We start from the raw sequence: 17,663 nt of genomic DNA on the forward strand, positions 1-17,663 counted from the left end.
TCTCATGTTATCTTGATTTGAAAAAGCAGTAATGAAAGGTTAGGAGCCGGCCCATTTTTAGTTCTGCACCTGGGTAGCACTTGCTGATTGGTTTGCTACATTTAGCCACAAATCAGCAAGTGCTAACCAGGTGCTGAACAAAAAATGGTCCGGCTCTAAAGCTTACAGTACTGATTTTTCAAATCAAGATAGCATGAAAACAAAGAAAAATTGATAACAGGAGCAAATTAGAAAGGTGCTTAAAATCTCATGCTCTATCTGAATCATGAAAGAAAACAATTGGATTTAGTATCCCTTTAATTTGGGGAATGAGTTTAGGACAGCAGAGAAACATGACAGCAGCTTTAACTTAAATAATGTTATAGTAGTTAGTGTGAGTGCTACAAGCCAGCAGCAGCACAAAGCCATTTTTTTTAATATGTATATGGTCAGGATTGGTCAGGATTGGTTAAGAGCAAACATGAAGTTTACATACTTGTTGGCTGATACAGAAATCAACCAACTCACACACGCACACACACACACACACACACACACACACACACACACACACACATATATATAATGAAGGAACATTATTCACAATCATTCATTTTATAATTAAAGGGGCAGCTTGCTTTGCTTTTTCAAACAAATACCAAAACAGAAACATGTGTGAATTTTTTTTTTCAGTTGTCTAAATCCAAATGCACATCTACAAACTATAATAGGCACCCAAAGCATTAATATGCAAGATACAGCTCTCTTATCAAGCATGAAGCTCTATCACTTATTCTCTCTTACAAAGACAATTTATAAACACTGTTGTGATAAACAACATTCAATGCACACATTGCCAAGACTACATGTGGCTTTCAGGACTTTGTCCTACTTTGCAATGTACATTTAATCCCGCCGTGTAAGTGCAGCGAGGCAGGTTTAATACCAGCTGCTTTTAGCTCTAAGGTCACAGTGCTAGGCTTGAAGGTAGAGGATGCCAGGGGGAATTCTACAAGCTCAAGCTAGGTTTTCAATCACAGTAAATTATTCATTTTTCAGAATCGGAACAGACGACTCTGCAGTGTTAGCAGCTAACACATAATCTCTATTACTGTAAGGGATGGATGTCCTAGTCAGTTGTCAATAAACTTCCCTATAATTGTCTTATTTATACAACAAGTTGGCTCTGTAGGGAATCTTATAAATGCAACATTTAGCTGTGAATTAGGGTTTACCCATATTGTGTGCACCTGTGTATTAATGTAGAAATTGCAATGTGCTTGACCTACTTCCCATGAAAATGCAGGCAAGTTGTAAAGCAGTTTGATATGCTGGCTGTTCTCATATGCATGGGAGGGAATTTGTCTGGGGAAACTTCAGCCACATATCTAAAGAAAGTGAATTAACATCCTCATTTCCCATTGATAAAGGGGCAGATACCCAGCACTGCTTTTTACAAGAGAAAACACTATTTTATTTGTAAATATTTTGTTACATTTATCCAGGTTTGTAAAAATGTGCTGCTTTTTTTTTAAAAAAAAAATGATACTATTTATCAGAAAAAGACTGACAGGTTCTGTACACATTTTGTTGCAGAGATTCATTTATAGCTGTTGTTACCAGGATGACAAGACAGAATTGAGAATCAATTTAGATATAGTTTAAAAGGGATATGAAACCCAACATTTTCTTTCATGATTCAGATAGAGCATGTGATTTCAAACATCTTTCTAATTTACTTCGATTATTTTAATTCTATTTTTTATTACTATTATTTTTATTAAAACAATTTCACTTTGTTCCTTTTAAAGGATTACTTTCTGTTATAATTTTTAAGCCAAACAACTAACATATTAAAGTTAATAAACATTAATTAAAACCTACTGACCTATATTTTCTCCAAAACAAAGTTTCATAACGTTATAAAAGTTATATCTTTTATTCCCCGATGATGTCACATTATCCTGCCCACTATTTTCAGCACTGTGTGTTCAAAATACTTAAACCAATGAAATTGTGTTTAAAGCGCCATTTTGAAACCTAGGTATTGTAAACGGATTGGTACAGAGCAAAGGATACCCACGGAGTGGGTTTGGAAAACAATTAAATTTGCAGACAAGATTTCTGATATACGGTAGAGATATGTTAATGAAATGCTATTGATAAAAAGCGTATTTGGGGTAGTTAGTTAGTAACAGGCATAGAAAATATTTACTTACAGTGGCCCTTTAATCATATTTCTTTTTATAGTTACTATTATGGTAGAGCCTTCCATTTTTACCTAGTCTATTTGGAGAGTGAGAGAGCGAGACAGAAAGAGAGTGAGTAAGAGAGAGAGCGAGAGCGAGTTAGTGAGAGAGAAAGCGAGAGAGAGAGAGTGTGAGTGAGTGAGTGAAAGAAAGCAAAATAGAGTGAGAGTGAAAAAGAGAGAAAGAGAGTGAGAGAGAGAGAGGAATGAAGAGAGAGTGAGAGAGAGAGAGATTGTGCATAGTTATAAGTTGGGCATTTCATACTACACAGAAAGCAACAAGTTTAATACATGAGACTTGTTTTTGCAAACAGCTTTGTCTTTACTAGTCTCATCAGTTATATGAGTGAGCTCACACAATAATAATCTTTTAGACTGAGTCATTATATATCCCATTATATATCCCTTCAGCCTCGTGGTGAGCGATTATTGCCAAATTAATCTTTATAAAATATCTAAAATAGTGATGTCGCAAACCTAAAATTTTGCGTTCGCGAACGGCGAACGCGAACTTCGGCAAATGTTCGCGAACCGGGTGAACCACCACTGACTTCAATGGACAGGCGAATTTTAAAATGCACAGGGACTCTTTCTGGCCGCAATAGTGATGGAAAAGTTGTTTCAAGGGGACTAACACCTGGACTGTGGCATGCCGGAGGGGGATCCATGGCAAAACTCCCATGGAAAATTACATAGTTGATGCAGAGTCTGGTTTTAAGCCATAAAGGGCATAAATCACCTAACATTCCTAAATTGTTTTGAATAACGTGCTTTAAAACATCAGGTATGATGTTGTATCGATCAGGTAGTGTAAGGGTTACGCCCGCTTCACAGTGACAGACCAAACTCCCTGTTTAACGCACCGCAAACAACCGCAAACAGTCCATTTGCACAACCACAAGATCGATAGATTTGATAGATAGATAGATAGATACATAGATTGCATAGATAAATAGATGCAATAAACATTTGATAGATACCAATTACATTGATCAAAAGATGCAATATACATTTGATAGATATGAATTACATAGATCAAAAGATGCAATTTACATTTGATAGATACGAATTACATAGATCAAAAGATGCAATATACATTTGATAGATACGAATTACATGGATCAAAAGATGCAATATACATTTGATAGATACAAATTACATCAATAGATGCAATATACATTTGATAGATACGAATTACATAGATCAAAAGATGCAATATACATTTGATAGATATGAATTACATTGATCAATAGATGCAATATACATTTGATAGATACGAATTCCATAGATCAATACATGCAATATACATTTGATAGATACGAATTGCATAGATCAATAGATGCAATATACATTTGATAGATACGAATTCCATAGATCAATAGATGCAATATACATTTGATAGATACGAATTGCATAGATCAATAGATACAATATACATTTGATAGATACGAATTGCATAGATCAATAGATGCAATATACATTTGATAGATACGATTGATAGTTAGATAGATTTGATAGATAAATAACTAATTTGAAAGATATATATTTTCCCAGACAGAGAATTACAAAGACGTGTGGTCTGGGACCCATGGTAAGGTTACTTCCTTTTGCACAATCGAGTATACCAGTTGCAGAGGTTCTGACCCTGCATTCTGGCTGCACCTCTGCAACTGCAATTAAATAACACTAGCAGACTGATGTAAAATGTTTTGTTTTTTTAAAAAATATACACTAATGTTACAACAGATAGGAGTGGTGGCACTGAGGATGGAAGTATGCACAGTATATGCTGGGAGCCTGACACACAGGCTGGCACTAGTGGCAGGCTGGCCTGGCAACTAAAATTAAATAACACTAGCAGACTGATGTAAAAGTTTTTTTAAAAAAAAATTACACTAATGTTACAACAGATAGGAGTGGTGGCACTGAGGATGGAAGTAGGCACAGTATATGCTGGGAGCCTGACACACAGGCTGGCACTAGTGGCAGGCTGGCCTGGCAACTAAAATTAAATAACACTAGCAGACTGATGTAAAAGTTTTTTTTTTTAAATTTACACTAATGTTACACCAGATATGAGTGGTGGCACTGAGGCTGGCAGTGGCAGGCTGGCCTGGCAACTGCAATTAGATTACACTAGCAGACTGATGTAAAAGTTTTTTATAAAAAAAATTACACTAATGTTACACCAGATACGAGTGGGGGAAAACAGAGCAATTAGGCACAGTATATGCTGTGGGTCTGACACACAGGCCTGATGGAAAATGAAATTAGATTACAGTAGCAAACTGATGTAAATTTTTTTTTTTAAATTTACCCTAATGTTACACCAGATATGAGTGGTGGCACAAAGCAATTAATCACAGTATATGCTGTGGGCCTGGCACACAGGACTGATGGAAAATTAAATTAAATCACACTAGCAAACTGATGTAAAAGTTTTTTTTTTTAAATTTACACTAATGTTACACCAGATATCAGTGGTGGCACAGAGCAATTAATCACAGTATATGCTGTGCGCCTGACACACAGGCCTGATGGAAAATGAAATTAGATTACAGTAGCAAACTGGTGTAAAAGTTTTTTTTTTTTAAATTTACACTAATGTTACACCAGATATCAGTGGTGGCACAGAGCAATTAATCACAGTATATGCTGTGAGCCTCACACACAGGCTGACAGGCAGGCAAATGCAATTAGATTAAAAAAAACCAAAAAAAAAAACGACTGAAGTTCTAGCCCTAAAAAGGGCTTTTTGGGGTGCTGTCCTTACAGCAGAGATCAGATGAGTCCTTCAGGACTGTAGTGGACACTGAATACACTAGCCTAGCTATCAATTTCCCTATAAAATCATCAGCAGCAGCAGTAACCCTCCTCTCACTAAGAATGCAGGATCGTAATGAATCTAAAATGGCTGCTGCCCAGGAGCTGGGAGGGTCTGGGAGGGAGTGTCTGCTGCTGATTGGCTCAAATGTGTCTGCAGACTGTGAGATACAGGGTCAAAGTTTCCTCGATGATGACGAATAGGGGGCGGATCGAACATCGCATATGTTCGCCCACCCCGGTGAACGCGAATAAGCTAAAATCGCCGGGAACTGTTCTCCGGTGAACTGTTCGCGACATCACTAATCTACAATTGTAGATGTCTTAGCTCCAACTAATATTAAAACTAACTAATATGAAAACAGCAGTTTGACCACAGGATATCTCTGCAATCCCAAGTTATAAAACTTCCCAATCATTCATGGCTACCTATACAAAATTGTTAATGCACTGGAATAACCAAAACCTCACTAGATAACAGGGGCGTTTAAATACAAGCACCTTTGATTAAGACGGGATCTACTAAATCCCTAAAAATTGTATGTTCCTCAAAGACTGGGGCTGGACAGAAATGATTTACAGACCAGAAATCATGGCACAAACGTCCACAGATACTGACTGGCTGAGAAGTTGTATAAAAAACATTTTCCTGTTGAAGAATAGTGCAACAATTTTTCCCTCTCACCCAACCAATGGAGTTGTGGGAGTGGTCCCAAACAGCCAGTGACTAACTTACTTGACCCGTTGCATGCAAAAATATTTGAACACATTTAACTGCTGTATTTTTATTCATGTGTCCTTTTTACAACAGGTGCATAAAGTACATTTTTCTTTTGCGGAGAAACAAAAACTAACCACAAAATATTTGTCTAAACATTAAACACTACCATAATCAAAGATATAATAAGGTTATTTTCCAGCAACATTTTCTTTTCTTTTGTCCATAGGCCAATTGTCAATACATTTCTTCACGCTGTTTGAGCACAGCTATCAAGTGTTAATGCTGAACTCTCCTTTCAGTTGTACATTATAATATGTGGAAATGTGAAGAAGAATACAGCCACGTTTGAAGTCAGATAAATCAATTGTTGCAAATGCTTTTCTTGGCAGGTATCAATTATGCTTTCTTCTTTAGTTAGCTTTGGAATTCATTTTATCTAATTATTTACTGATTTCAATACATTTTAAAAGATAGACTGTTCTCTTAGTATACTTACGAGAAGACACCATACAAAAGACACAGTTAACAATAATTTCAAATGATTATTTTGGCAAAATTAGATTATTTCTTAATTTTAAAACAATCTGAATAGCACATTAGACATGTGTTACTTCAAATGCATTTTACTGTATATGAGATTGCCACTGAGCTCAGAGGCTTTAAAGGGGCGTCATTTTTTTTTAAATATGTATATTGTATATCAATAATATCAATAATTAAGTACTGAATTGAAGGTACAAATTCCTAAATCCGGAAATAATAGAAAATCTAGACTATTCAATTAATAATTTTTTAAAAAGTTATAAAAAATTACAATTTTCCAGCCAGTAAGTAACAATTTAATCTCTGTGGGTTATATTTAACATAGTGCGAGCGGACATGATCCGATATAGCGTATCATGTCCGCTGCACATCGATAAATGCCAACAGCATACACTGTCTGCATTTATCATTGCATCAGCAGTTCTTGTGAACTGCTGGTGCAATGCCGCCCCCTGCAGATTTGCAGCCAATCGGCCGCTAGCAGGGGGTGTCAATCAACCCTATCTTATTGGATCGTGTTGATTTCTGTCCGCAGCCTCAGAGCAGGCGGACAAGTTATGGAGCGGTGGTCTTTAGACCACTGCTTCATAACTTCTGGGGCATCAAGCTCTGTATAGAGCTTGATAAATCGGCCTATGTGTCTTTGGTCTGTTTGCTTTTTTGTGTTTTAAAATGCAAATGATAGTCTATATTTACTTAAAACAACAACTATTAACTTTCTGAATACAGTACTATGTGTACAAAAGTAATACAAACTATATAAAACTACCATTAGGTTCTATGTATCAGCTGTATCATGACATGTGAATATTGCCTTAAAGGGACATTAAACAAAAATGTTTCTTTCGTGATTCAGATAGAGAATACAGTTTTAAACATCATTCCAATTTACTTCTATTATCTAATTTGCTTCATTCTTTAGATATCCTGTGTGGAAGAAATAGCAATGCAGATGGTGAGCCAATCCCACAAGGCCTCTATGTGCAACCACCAATCAGCAGCTACTGAACGTATCTAGATATGCTTTTCAACAAAGAATATCAAGTGAATGAAGTACATTAGATAATAGAAGTAAATTAGAAAGTTGTTTAAAGCCGCATGCTCTTTCTAAATCATAAAATAAAAAATTTGGGTTTCATGTCCCTTTAATGACATAAGACAATGTTGATTACACTTGGTCCCATCTCCTCTCCAAGCTGTCAAAATGTACAAATATTCCAAAATCCAAACTATTAAGAAATCCAAACCATGTCCAGTCCCAATCATTTTGGATAAAGGGTTTTGTACCTATACCTACAAACAAAATAAATGCTTTAAACGCATCTGGTGAGAATGTTTATCTTAGCTCCCATAATTGCGGCCAGCTGTGATTAGCAGTAAATGAGTGTGACCGCTCTAATTGCAGTCTATTAAGCAGATGGTTTAGGTCATTTTCCTAAATTTGAAGGACCTTATAGCTTGGCTAGGGGGTGCAGTACAAGCAGAATTTTTACTCTAAAGCAAAGTATTTTACAGCATAAGTAGGAAAAATAAATAAAGAACGTATATTACAATGTCTTGTTTTCACTATGCATAATTAAACATTTCATATCCCATTATAAAATGATTTTAAGTCCCTTTATGAAAACTTTCATTGGTACAGCATCATATATATTTATACATATATAGTATTATTATTATTTTATATAATTATCATCTTTTTTTCCACTTTTTCAAATATAAACCTTTTCTTTGCCCGCAATTTCTTTACGCCTTATCGGGCTAGAGCAACAGCATTTAAAGGGAAATTTACCACTTCTCATTCATGAGTAAAGCTGTGCTTTGTTCCATGCTCCCTAGAGTGAAGATAAAGCAAAATCTACTTAAAGGGACATTAAACCCCAACAATTTATTTCATGATTCAGATAGAGAATACAATTTTTAAAAAGTCAATTTACTTCTATTATCAAATGTATTTCATTCTCATTCTCGTGTTATTCTTTGTTGAAGAGATACCTAGGTAGGGAGCGTGCACATGCCTGAGGCATGAAAGGAAACAGTGCTGCCATCTTGTGCTCCTGCTAATGTATAACATTGTTGCAAAACTGCTGTTATATAGAGCTGCAGACACGTGCACACTCTTGAGCTTACATTTCTGCTTTTCAAATAAGGATAACAAGAAAACAAAGAAAATATGATAATAGAAGTAAAGTTGAAAGTTGTTTAAAATTTGATGTTTTATCTAAATCATGAAAGAAAAAAATGGGTTTTATGTCCCTTTAAATTCCCAAAATGCTGAAATTGCCTTATCCAGTTATTTGATTTGTAGCATTTGATGTTTAACCTCTATGGAAAGTGGGAAAAGCACAATGTTTACACAAAAGCAATATATGTTTAAAGGGACATTAAAGGGACACTGTACCCAAATTTTTTCTTTCGTGATTCAGATTGAGCATGAAATTTTAAGCAACTTTCTAATTTACTCCTATTATCAAATTTTCTTCATTCTCTTGGTATCTTTATTTGAAATGCAAGAATGTAAGTTTAGATGCCGGCCCATTTTTGGTGAACAACCTGGGTTGTCCTTGCAGATTGGTGGATAAATTCATCCACCAATAAAAAAGTGCTGTCCAGAGTACTGAAACCAAAATAACACTTAGATGCCTTCTTTTTCAAATAATGATAGCAAGAGAACGAAGAAAAATTGATAATAGGAGTAAATTAGAAAGTTGCTTAAAATTGCATGCTCTTTCTGAATTACAAAAGAAAAAATTTGGGTTCAGTGTCCCTTTAAACTTAAAATGTAATTCTCTTTAAAATGTTTAATTATGCACAAATAGAAACTTTGAAGTTCACTTTCATTAATTGTTTTGCCTGCTTATCATACCATTATATTGTAGTGTTTCCACTACCCTCATAGAGACTAGCGTACATTCTGTGGAATGCAGAACCCTGACACTCCTTACATGCTGTACACTGATTGGCTTATAACAGTGACGTGCAGTGACGTCAGAGGATGGTGAGGCAGTGGCTAGGATACGCCTTCATTCTTTAGATATCCTTTGTTGAAGAAATAGCAATGCACATGGGTGAGCCAATCACATGAGGTATCTATGTGCAGCCACCAATCAGCAACTACTGAGCATATTTAGATATGATTTTCAACAAAGGACACCAAAAGAATAAAGAAAATTAGATATTAGATGTAAATTGGAAAGTTATTTAAATTTGCATATGGGTTTCATATGGGTTTCATGTCCCTTTAAATGGTGTCTTGGAAAACTGGTCAACTTAGTAAACATCTGATTTTAGTCTAAAAGGATTGTAACAGAAACTCTTGCCAGATAACACAATGCTTGCTCTGATTATGAGATCTAGAAAGCCATGCCCATTAAAATATGTTTAAAACATACATTTTACTTTAATGCTGCAAATTATGCTTATAGATTCTTTCATTACATAAGGGATGAGAGTCAGAGGGGGAGGAAGAGAGAGAAAGAGACCATGGGGGAGAACAACACATAAGGAGAGAGATGGATAGATAGAGAGACACACACACACACACACACACAAGGGGGGGGGGGACCACTGCATTTTAAAGTAATAAAACAGCAGAGCTACAGAGAGTTCAGAAAATTAGTCTATAATTTAGTGTGAAGTACAGAGGCAAGCTGCTAAGTTAGTGGGTGTAAAGTTTGAGTAAACAAAATACAAAAACGACCCTGCTATAAAAGAGTAAACAAACACTAAACCACATTCATTAAATTATCATTTTAACTAACAGAATCTTTCAGTAAAATCTTACTTTAATAAGATGTGGGTGAAACACTGCTCTCTGTGCCTCTCTCCTGCTCTGTAAGGATTCAGGAAGTGACAGTGGCACATTCCACTGCACTTAGAGGGGAAGAACAGAACTCTCTTTTTCACTTTAGCAAAGCTAGCAGGTTCACAGGACAGCAACAAAATATATGAAAGTTGTTTTTTTGCGTTTTTGTTTTGTTTTATATGATTTAACATCCAGCCCCAACCCTATGTTCCACTTACTAATGCCTCTCACTGGATTGGTTCAGCCCAAATAGGACTGCCTCAAATAAGCAGTTAATGAGCCATGCAATGATCTTAACCACTTGCATCCAGTAGATGGCGCAGCATGTTGTGTAATGGTGGGCAGACCTGATTGTGCCTCTTCATTGCACAACATATAGCTGTGAGAAAAAAAAATGCTGGGGGAAAAAATTTACAATTTTTTTTTTAAAGCCAATAAAAAAAATATATTTTTGCCCATATGAGAGGTGAAGCACTGCCTCACCTGCCTCTAGTGACTGCACATCACTGGCTTATAAGTGCAGGCGCTTGTTTATATCTGTCTATGGCCATGATATTCAAAACCTTTCTGCTCAAGGGAAATATTCTAAATTGATCCTCCAACACTGTGAGATCCCTAGTAACATTTTATAAAGGCAGATTTGGGTTTACTTTTCCAAGGGGCGTTCCCCCGCATTTCTGTATGTGAAGGAGAGACAAGACCAGTGCAATATAGCATTTCATGATGACATGACAGTTCTGTTGCATTTACACTTTGTGCTTTCTATTGTATGTAACTTTAGACTTCAGATTACATTTTATTACATTTAAACTTTGCACTTTCTATTTTGTATTTTATTTTGTGTACAGCAGTGTATTCGAGATTGTGGTTTTACAAATTCTGATTATAGAGCAGACTTCACAGAGGCAGAACTCACTGTATTTTCTAAGAAAAGGGGAGGAACCTGGAAATGTATGTATGTATTGTATTGGGTAATTGTAAAGCACGGCTAATCACCCGTAAGGGTCTCAAGGTGCTGCTCATTTTATCAACCTCGGAAGGATGAAAGGCTGAGTAGACCTCGCCGGAGATCGAACCTGCAACCCTTGGGTTGCTATAGAGCTCAGCCACAGTGCCTTAGCATGCTGAGCTATCTGTCTGGCCAAAAAATTGAAAGCTTGGAGAGGAGATGGGACCAAGTGTAATCAACATTGTCTTATGTCATTAAAGGGACATGAAACCCAAATGTTTTATTTTATGATTTAGAAATCACAGAGAGCTGAGAGATGCCTTCCATAGAAAGTGCCTTTACATTGTGGTCTATGGGAACTGTGTGTTCCAAGTAAATATATATGTATATGCTATATAAATGTATGTGTTAAAGGGACAGTCAAGTCCAAAAAAAAACTTCCATGTTTCAAATAGGGCATGTAATTTTAAACAACTTTCCAATTTACTTTTATCACCAATTTTGCATTGTTCTCTTGGTATTCTTAGTTGAAAGCTAAACCTAGGAGGTTCATATTCTAATTTCTTAGACCTTGAAGGCCACCTCTAATCTAAATGCATTTTAATAGTTTTTCACCACTAGAGGGCATTAGTTCACTTGTTTCATATAGATAACATTGAGCTCATGCATGTGAATTTACCATGGAGACAGCTCTGATTGGCTAAAATGCAAGTCTGTCAAAAGAACTGAAATAAGGGGGCAGTCTACTGAGGCTTGGATACAAGGTAATTACAGAGGTAAAACATGTATAATTATAACTGTGTTGGTTATGCAAAACTGGGGAATTGGTAATTAAGGGATTATCTATCTTTTAAAACAACAAAAATTCTGGTGTTGACTGTCCCTTTAATATGTGTATATACACAAATTAACACATAAATATATTTGTATATAATCATAAACATATATATATACAATTTGCTGCCATCGCTGCACTACTTACCCCCTTTGCTGCACAAGGTTTTCATGCCGTGTCTCGCAGCATGAGAGCGAGGTCCAATTTGAGCCTATTGAAGTGCGCTCTTGTGAGTGCAATGCTTCCCAGCAATGCGAATGCAGCCTCAACTTTTAATACCAGGGCACATTAGCGTGCACTGGTATTTCACAAAAGCGATATTTAGGGCTCCACTTGTAATCTGGCCATCTGTTAGTTTAGCCCCTGTGAAGTCTGAACTGCAATTTCTCTCCAAGCTGGAGAACCTTTGAATATCAGGGCCTACAACTAGCCTCAGCGAAGGAAGTGAGATAAAGTACATTCAAAGTGCTTTTAAAGCGGTGTGTCATGGGCCTGAAAAACAATATATATTTTGCTAAAATAATAACATTTTTAAATCTTTTTAAAACATTTATGTTCCCTGCAGATCTTTTGTAATACAGTGAATAATTTCTGATGCATAAATAAAATTATTGTTTTTATGCCCCTTTAATATCCTTTTAGGAAACATAATCATCTGTTATGGTAATACTATAAGGCACTGTATAGTCACCAAAAAAGACAGGATAACCCAAATATTAAGAGAAAGGTTATCTATCACGCAAGTAGTGATACACAGATATAACTAAATACAAACATGAATACATAAATATATGACATTTTTTAAGGAATTAGTCTAATTACAATTGAAATCAATTTTATAGTATACAATATTTTCTTCTAAACAGTGGCAGATTTTTTTCATGGATTTTGGTTTGTTTTTTTAGAAGAGTATATTCTGTACGTACCTGACACAAACACTACAATATAATTATATATCCAAGCTTACATGCACATTAATACATAGAGGTCAAGACAGAGCTTAAATACCTCTTCTGTAGCAGTAATTTTACCTTGTGCAGCACATTTAGAAAATGTTCTTTCCAAGCTAACTCATAATTAGACCCCTAATTTTTTAATTGAAGCCTTGTATAACCATTGCTCTATTTTTGAAAGCATGAAAAGATATTTTTTTATAACTGGTAATCAGATCTGTATTAAATTAAACATTTTCTTTTTCATACCCAAACACAAAAGGTGGAGAAATAGGAACCAAAGACTCAAATTCACAAAATCAGGAAATTATACATTATGTTTATTAAATCTCTTCCATGCCAAATGTCCAGTACTTAACCCAGCAGTCAGATATTTCAACCAACTATCTAAAATATATGTAAATACTTGACTTGTGCAGCACCAAAAAATTTTGTTCATCAGAACAAATATTCGGGGAAATTTGTTTCACAGACTATTCATATCCTTCACTATTCGGTATTTGTTTTATTTTAAATGAAACTAAAACGGAATATTCGTGGGACATTTACATTAGTTTTAATTAAAGGAATGTTAACGCTCCTTTGCTACAAGTAAAAAAGTTCACGACTCACGAGTAGCATCATACTTATCTCTAGACCGCAGTGGACCCCAGGGCCTGCATTAAAGGTCCTTCTCCATTAGGGCATGCTCTGTAATCAGCGCACTAAGCCTTCTATTAGCGTGGATTGGGGCTATGAGAAGAAGGATCAGGGTTAGCACAGTTCTCCAGCGCGCTAGAGATAAGTATTTAACCACTTATTTTAAAGAAAACAAATAAATACTGACAAATTTAATCAGTATTTTTTCATTTTCTTTAAATATTATTTGTGCCGTCTTTCAGATATTCATTTTGTGAAAACAAAATGAGTATCCATTTTTCATTACAAATTTGTATTCATGTACATACCATAAACATGTTTTTATTTTTTCATATTTTCTGATATGTATGAATGATGGGGCAGTAAAGGAGGTGACATGTTTCTTGGCTCCACACTTTTTTGTGGTGTCCATTACAATGTCACTTGTCACTTTTCTGCCTATAAGTGTTCCAGGGCCAGGGGTCTGATCTGAGGTCTGATGTAGGCATAAAGCTGAGAGTGGGTCTGCAGGGCCAGGGGTCTGATATGAGGTCTGAAGAAGGTATGAAACTGACAGAGGGTCTGCAGAGCCAGGGGTCTGATCTGAGGTCTAATGAAGGCATGAAACTGAAATAGGGTCTGCAAGACCAGGGGTCTGATCTGAGGTCTGATGTAGGCATGAAGCTGACAGATAGTCTGTAGGGCCAGGGATCTGATCTGAGGTTTAATGTATGTATGTAGCTGACAGTGGGTCTGCAGGCGCAGGGGACTGATCTGAGGTCTGATGAAGTCATGCAGATGACAAAAGGGTTTGCAGGACCAGAGGTCTGATCTAAAATCTGATGTAGGCATGCAACTGACAGATGGTCTGTGGGCCAGGGGTCTGATCTGAGGGCTGATATAGGCATTCAGCTGACAGATGGACTATAGGGCCAGGGGTCTGATCTGAGGTCTGATGTAGGCATACAGCTGAGAGATGGTCTGAAGGGCCAGGGGTCTGATCTGAGGTCTGATGTAGGCATGCAGCTGACAGATGGTCTGCAAGGCCATGGGTCTGATATGAGGTCTGATGTAAGTATGCAGCTGCCAGATGGTCTGTAGGGCCAGGGGTCTGATCTGTGGTCCGATGAAGCCATGAAGCTGACAGATGGTCTGCAGGGCCAGGGGTCTGATATGAGGTCTGAAGAAGGCATGCAGCTGACAATGGGTCTGTGGAGCCAGGGTTCTGATAAGAAGTCTGATGAAGGCATGAAACTGGCATAGGGTCTGCAGGGTCAGGGGTCTGATATTTGGTCTGATGTAGGCATTCAGCTGACAGATAGTCTGCAATAACAGGGGTCTGATATGAGGTCTGATGTAAGTATGCAGCTGCCAGATGATCTGTAGGGCCAGGGGTCTGATCTGAGGTCTGATGAAGGCATGCAGCTGATAAGTAGTTTGCGGGGCCAGGGGTCTGATATGAGGTCTGATGTAAGTATGCAGCTGCCAGATGGTCTGTAGGGCCAGGGGTCTGATATGAGGTCCAATGAAGCCATGGAGCAGACAGATGGTCTGCAGGGCTAGGGGGTTTGATATGATGTCTGATGAAGGCATGAAGCTGACAGATGGTCTGCAGGGCCAGGGGTCTGATATGAGGTCTGATGAAGGCATGCAGCCGATAGATAGTCTGCAAGGCCAGGGGTCTGATATGAGGTCTGATGTAAGTATGCAGCTGCCAGATGGTCTGTAGGGCCAGGGGTCTGATATGAGGTCCAATGAAGCCATGGAGCAGACAGATGGTCTGCAGGGCTAGGGGGTTTGATATGAGGTCTGATGAAGGCATGAAGCTGACAGATGGTCTGCAGGGCCAGGGGTCTGATATGAGGTCCAATAAAGCAATGAAGCTGACAGATGTTCTGCGGGGCCAGGGGTCTGATATGAGGTCTGATGTAAGTATGCAGCTGCCAGATGGTCTGCAGGGCCAGGGGTCTGATATGAGGTCTGATGAAGGCATGCAGCTGACAGATGGTCTACAGGGCCAGGGGTTTGATATGAGCGCTGATGTATGTATGCAGCTGACAGATGGTATGCAGGGCCAGAGGTCTGATATGAGGTCTGATGAAGGCATGAAGCTGACAGATGATCTGCAGGGCCAGAGGTCTGATATGAGGGCTGATGTATGTATGCATCTTACAGATGTTCTGCAGGGCCAGGGGTCTGATATGAGGTCTGATGAAGGTATGAAGCTGACAGATGATCTGCAGGGCCAGAGGTCTGATATGAGGTCTGATGAAGGCATGAAGCTGACAGATGATCTGCAGGGCCAGAGGTCTGATATGAGGGCTGATGTATGTATGCATCTTACAGATGTTCTGCAGGGCCAGGGGTCTGATATGAGGTCTGATGAAGGTATGAAGCTGACAGATGGTCTGTAGGGTCAGGGGTTTGATATGAGGTCTGATGAAGGCATGCAGCTGACAGATGGTCTGTAGGGTCAGGGGTTTGATATGAGGTCTGATGAAGGCATGCAGCTGACAGATGGTCTGCATAGCCAGGAAAGTGGTTTAATAGTTCCATAAATTACACCAATATATCTTCAAACTGAGGGGTTTTCTAAAGAGTTCATACACGGAATGTAATTATTTTTTTGATCAAATACACATGCAGTATTGTTGTTGGGATGGTTTTTTTTTTTGTCTAAGTGAATTTTATATAAATAACATAAATATTGCATTCATAAATTACTCTGATCACATAATACATGTAAGGCAGCACCATCAAAATGAAAAACAAACTGCTGAATCTGCACTGAAACATTTTTATTACCATACATTGATACTTCCTAAGACGTATCACTGAATTAATTCCTCACTTTACACCTGGCAACCAAAAACTAAAAAGAAACTCTTCTTTCCAATAAAATACTATTCCTGAAATAAACATCATTATCCTGAACTAAAACCACTCAAACTAATCTGGATATACACAATTCCCCACAGCACTGACCTACCCTACTATCGCTACCTTTCCTTCACCTCTCCATCTGATAACTAACCAGTACCTAACACAGCCTGATAGACATAGATTGAAAGCAATTATTTTGTTTCTAAATACTATGTTATTAATGTTATAAATTTAAATATAATATATATGTGAAATCTGCATATTGACAATGCTATTCTAATAGCAAACATTCTATTTCATCCATTCAGAAACAAAAGGAAACATTATATTTCATCCAGTACCTTTAAAACTAGCAACAATACTGCACCAAAATGCTTCATGCTAAAGCAAATTAATGGTGAATGAAATGACTGACAACATAGTTCAAAATATTTTACTCTGATATGAGATGTGATGTCATACATATCATCTTGTTAGTAATGTCACTCATGATGTCATGTATATATCTAATAAACAATTCTGTTATTGCCATTACTATTACATAGGATTTAATTTTTTTCAGTTAAGGTAAATGTGATGTCATGAGCATAGTACAAGAAGATCTCAGATGGCGATATCAAATTTCTTTATTCAACATCAAAAAATCTAAATCCTCTACTCAACATGAAACTTGTTCAATATCAATAGTCATCACATTATGAAATTTCCACAACATCAAAATGTATATTTGGAATATCACACCATCACAATTTCTTTTTATATCATAGTATCAAATTTAAAAATCTAGTATCATAATAAAACAATTCTAAATGTAGCCTCACAATATCAAAAATCATAATCATATCAACATAATCTAAACTTTTTTTCCAACTGTCTCTATTTCATTTAAAAAAAATGAAAATGCCCCTTTTAACACCGCAATAACAATGTTGTAAAAACAATGTTGCTTCTGAACAGCTAAAATCTACATCAATATGTTTGAAAAGGTTATATCACATGTCAGAATAACATTTATTACAAGTAAAATTAATATTAAAATTAATGGGAGTAGTTAATAGGAAAGTAATTGTGATTTGCCTATTCCATTAAAATGATATTAAAATTAATTACAATGCTAATTTGAAAATGTCACTCTGCATAGTTTACTTTTATGAGATTTGACTGAGTTCATCTCAGAAAAATTAGCTGATTGAGAGCAATTTTTTTTTTATTGATTAAACCCTCTGTAGTCACCTAGGAAAACTCAAGAAATTGCAAACTCTTCACCTAAGATATCAACATACTAAAGCAGTATGTAAAAACACGT

At 36.8% G+C, this 17,663-nt stretch overlaps 1 protein-coding gene across 1 annotated transcript in view; it reads right to left on the reverse strand.

The window, feature by feature from the left end:
• The window catches only part of LOC128656073 (ephrin type-A receptor 3-like), a 325,679-nt gene that overhangs the window by 254,284 nt on the left and 53,732 nt on the right, over positions 1 to 17,663 (reverse strand).

This window comes from Bombina bombina, chromosome 4 (genome assembly GCF_027579735.1).
Source record: "Bombina bombina isolate aBomBom1 chromosome 4, aBomBom1.pri, whole genome shotgun sequence".
Taxonomy (NCBI): domain Eukaryota; kingdom Metazoa; phylum Chordata; class Amphibia; order Anura; family Bombinatoridae; genus Bombina; species Bombina bombina.